The sequence below is a fragment of the Furipterus horrens genome, unplaced genomic scaffold (genome assembly GCF_987537825.1).
Source record: "Furipterus horrens unplaced genomic scaffold, mFurHor1.1.pri manual_scaffold_11, whole genome shotgun sequence".
Lineage (NCBI taxonomy): Eukaryota > Metazoa > Chordata > Mammalia > Chiroptera > Furipteridae > Furipterus > Furipterus horrens.
The window spans coordinates 51,853,735-51,859,193 of NW_028327181.1; positions in this window are offsets into that span (position 1 = coordinate 51,853,735).

Here is a 5,459-nt window from a genome sequence, read left to right on the forward strand (position 1 = left end):
TGAGAAATCACTTTATTTAAGTCAGCACATTCTTAGTAAAACTTCAGAGGATAGGGATATGAAGTTTATCTTTCAAAAACCTATAGCAAACAAACTACATAATGAAGACATTTTAGAAGGTAGGGAATAAAGCAAAGATACACATTTTAACCACTACTGTTGACCACAGTTTGGAAGGTCTTATCCAATTCACTAAGATTTAAAAAAAAAAAAAAAAAAGCAAAAGATTGCCCTGACCAGTTTTGGTCAGTTGGTTGGGCATCGTCCCACAAGGTGAACGGCCACCAGTTGGTTTGATTCCCGGTCAGGGCACATGCCTAGGTTGCAGGCCTGGTCCCCAGTCGGGGAGCATGCGAGAGGCAACTGATCGATGTTTCTCTTTCATGTCAATGTTTTTCTGTCTCCCTCTCTTCCTTCTCCTCTTAGAATAAATAAAATCTTTTTAAAGAAGGCCAAAGATTGAAAAAACAGAAAGAGTTGCTATGCTTTGGAGAGACACTGCTCATTTATACAGAAAGCTAAAGGAAATTAAACTAACAAATATTTAAGTTGATGAGTAGATGAATGAATGAATAAATGAATGAATGAATGAGATGGTTCAGCAAGATTCCTAGACAGGAGATCAACACAGAAACACAGCAGTATTCAAGAAGCACTCCTAGAATGGCAGCTTGGGAAGTTCCACACGCCTCCTCTGTCTTAGTCTGTTCAGGCTGCTGTAACAAAATACGACTGACTGGGTAGCTTTAAAACAACAGAAATTTATTGCTCGTAGTTGGAAAGGCTGAAGTCTAAGATTGTGCTGTCAGTATAGTCATGAGGGACCTCTACCAGGTCCCAGACTTCTTGTTGTACCCTCACATGGTGTGGGGGGCTTGCTGAAGGGTATCTCTGGGGCTCCTTTCATAGAGCAGTCATCTCACCCCCCAGGGCTCCGCCCAGTCACCTCCCAAAGGCCCCACCTACTAACAACACTGTGTTTGGGAGATAAGATTCAGTGTATATAGATTTGGAGGAGACAGATTCAGCTCATAGCACTCTCGCCAGGGGAATAACCATTATCGGTGAAATTTATAAAAACAGTAATCTAAAGTCTCTGGGAATTTTTCTAAAGGCATACAGCAAATGGAGAAACATTTGTTCACGAAAACCTACTAAATCTCAGTAAGTCAGTGGTATTTGAGTCACAACCTACTCCTTACCTGGCTCTCTCCACCCTGTCCATCCACCAGCACAGTGTGAAAGAAGTTCTACTGTGGGCAGATGTTGCCGGGAAGACAGGGCTCACTCTCACCCCATTTTCAGTCTAGGGATATAGTTACCCCTTGGGAGGAGCAGCTTGTCAGCAGTTCGTGTCCCCCAAACCCAGAGGTCTGGGCCTCCCCCACACTCATAAGGTGCAAAATCTACCCTAGACATAGCAGGCCAATAATACTTGGCCCATGTCACCCTGACCCTAGCTCACTTGTAGGGTGGAGGCTCTGTGGTTGAAGAAGTAAGGCAAGAAAACCAGAGATTGCCACTATGCTCAGAGTTGTGCTCATGGAGCAAGGATACCGCTCCAAGGGCAGTGGGCCATGGTCCCCGGCCCCAGCTCCAGAGCAGCAGTGCAGAAGTTCTGCTCAGTGGGGAGGCAGGCTGTAGGAACGGAGAGCTGAGCTCCACTTATCTCCCTAAAAAGTCTGACTTTACTTGCAACAGAGAGTGGAAAAGTTCAAGCTAAAAAGCATTTTGATAGACAGTAAAGATTTTGTTGTGAGGCAGTTAGAGAAGATGTGTAGTGTTGGAATAGCAGTGAGCAAAATGGTGGATCAGTTAGAAGTTCAGTAAAGAGACTCAAGGAAGACAGGGAGACAGGTCAGAACTGTCGTGGGCTTGAAACAAGCTTCAAAGACTGGCTTCAGCAACTTGCCTCTGCAAAAGGCCTGACTTTAATCTGATCAAATTGTGGTGCAATATACACTCAAAAGCAATGCAGAAAATTCTATGTTGTCATAAATGCCCAGTTTCAGCAAAAAAATTGCAAGATATGCACAGAAATGTGAAAGTGTAATTTATACACAGGAATAAAAGCAGACAAAAGAAACTGCCTTTGAGGACAGCCAGATGTTGACTGGACAGAAACTTAAAAATAATTATTACAAATGTGTTAAACTAACAAAAGGATATAACATTTAAAGAATCAAAGGAAGGTATGATGGCAGTGTCACATTAAATAGAAAATATCAATAGAGGTAGAAATTATTTAAAAGAACCAAATGAAAAGTTTGGAGTTGAAAAGCAAAATAAACAAAACGAAAAATTTACTAGAGGGGCGCAAAAGCAGATTTCAGCTGGCAGAAGACAGAATCAGCCAACAGAGAGAAAAAGAGGAAGAGAAAAATATAAACGGAGCCTCTGAGAAATATGAGCCACCATTATGCTTAATGGTAACATCAGATGAAGGAAAGAGAAGGGACAAGAAAAAGTATCTGAAGAAATGCGACCACCCATCAATCTATATGCTATACAAATATAAAGATATACTATGCAAATAACAAACACAAGAGAGCTGCAGGGGCTATGCTAATAATAAACAAAATGAACTTTTAAAAATGTTACTAGAGATCAAATAAAACATATTATAATAGAAAGGTCAATCCAATCAGAAGATATAACCATTATAAACATATAATGAGTTGGGCAGAGCCTCAGAATACATTCCCCAAAATGTTTTTTATAACATTAGTCTATACATTCAAGAAGCTCACCAAAGTCAGTCCAGAGAAGATAAAACACAAAGAAATTCACCTTCAGATGTATCATAGTCAAAATGTTGAAAGAGAAAATTTTGAAAGCAGCAAAAGAGAAATAATTCCTTGCACACAAGGGAACCCCAATAAGTTTAAAAACTGACTTCCAGTCAGAAACAATGGTGACCACAAAGGAGTGGGATGGCCATATTCAAAGTGCTGAATAAAGAAGCTGTCAGCTAAAAATATTACATCCGGCAAAACTATGTTTCAAAATCAATGGGGAAACTAGGACATTACAAGGCAAACAAAAACTTCTGGCAGACCCAGTGAACAAGAAATTGTGAAGGAAGTTCTTCGAACTATCAGCAAATGGCACCATACAGTAGTTCAATTCACAAGAGAAAACAAAGAGCTCTGATGAAAATAATTTCATATGTAATTACAAAATACCATATTAATGCACATTTGTCCTTTCTTCTCTTAACTGACTTAAAAACAATTACTGATATACAGGATAGGGCAAAAGTACATTTACAGTTCTGAGTACATGAAACACAGAGTTTATTTTCATATTATCACTTACTAATTATTCTATTATTTTCCACACAAACAACTGTAAACCTACTTTTACCCCATCCTGTATATATCTAAACATATGTGAAGATATAAGTTATATATATATATATATATATATATAAACATGTATCTATTACATGTTGTATATCTAAACATACATAACACATATATCATACGTGCGTGTTTGTGTTCTTGGACCTCTAATCTACAGAAAGAGCCGTGTACAGCTGGAGGCGGGGACAAAGCTGCACACTTCCCAGTAACAGTGGGCGGGACAAGGGAGCACGGAGAGGACACCAGGTGGCAATTTGAATTCACAGAAAGAAAGAAAGAAAACAAAATTCTTAAATAAAGGGATTAATACAACAAACTCCATAAAAGTACTTGCTCTTCTCTATTCTCTCAGCTTCACTAAAATACACAGAACTATAAAAAGTCATAATTATAACAATGTACTGATGGGCACGGGCATGCAGCATAAACATTATACATCTACATATACATGTAACAACAGCACAAAACACAGTGAGTAGGGACTAGAATTGTACAGGTGCAACATTTCTACATTTTGCTGGAACTGAGATACTATAAATCTGAAGTAGAGTCTGGTAAAATCTATAATGGAGACCTAGAGAAGCTACTAAGAAGCTGTCTCAAAAAATATAGATTAAAAAAACCAGTAAAAGAATTAACATAGCACAATAAAAATATTTGCTTAATGAAAAAGAAAGCAGTAAAGAAGAAAGGAAGAAAAATGATATGAGACATAGAAACCAAAATATTAGACATAAACTCTATCAATAAGCGTACCATGTGTGAAAGGATTAAACAGTCCAATTAAAAGAGAGAAAGACTGCATAAAAAACAAGACCTAACTGTACGCTGACTAAAGGAGCTACATTTTAGACCCAAAGGTACAGACAGGTTTAAAGTAAAAAGAGGAAAAAGATACACCGCGCAAAGAGCAACCACAAGAGCACGGCAATGGCTGTACTAATAACAAACATACTTTAAAGCAAAGTGCTACATATTATAATGGAACTTATTATAATGAAAAGGTCAATCCAACAAGAAGATATAACCATTATAAATATATAATGAACCTAACAGAGGATCATAACACATGAAGCAAAAATTGACAAAACTAAAGAAAAAAATACACAATTCAACAATAATTATCAGAGACTTCAATATTTCTCTCTCAATAAAAGGGAAAAATGAGAAGATGCGCAAGGATATAGAAGACTTGAAAAACATTATAAACCAAACAGACCTAACAGACAGGCACAGAGAGGTGTTCAGCAAGCAGAATACATCTTCTCAAATGCACATTCCCCCGTTCTCAAATGGAAAATTCCCCAGGATAAGCCATTTGGTAGGCCGTAAAGCAAGCTACATTGAATTTTAAATAATTGAAATCCTATAAAGCACATTTCTGACTACTAGGGAATTAAATTAGAAATTAATAACAGAAGGAAAGTTGGAAAATTCTCAAATAACTGAAAAATAAACAACACACTCTTAAATCACCAATGGGTCAAAAACGTCATAAGAGAAACTGAAAGCACTTTGAGACAGATGAAAACAGAAACACAACACACCAAAACTTACGGGATGAACAGCTAAAGCAGAGCTTGGAAGGAAGTTATGACTGTAAATGCTTATGTTAATTTAAATTTTTTCTCTAATTCTCCACCTCGAAAAACAGAAAAAGAAGAACAAAGTAAACCCAAAGCGAGCAGAAACAAGGATGTATAAGGATTAGAGTAGAAATAAATAGGAGTAGAAAAAACAATAGAGAAAATCAGTGAAAGCAAAAGATGGTCCTTTGAAAGCTCGACATTCACAAATCTTTAGCCAGATGGACTAAGCATAAAGGAGGGGGAAAAAAACTTGAACTACTTAAGTCAGAAGTAAAAGAAATAACATCGCCAATGCCATTGCCAAAATAAAAAGAAGTATAAATGAGTACTAAGAACAACCATACGCCAACAAATTACGTAATTTAGATGAAATAGGCAAATTTCTATAAAATTGATGCAAGAAGAAACAGTAAATATGAATAGGCCTATATAAAGAAAAGCTCAGGGATATTAGTGGAATGAACATAAAGTTGGGCCAGGTGGATCAGGCCGACTTTATTAATTC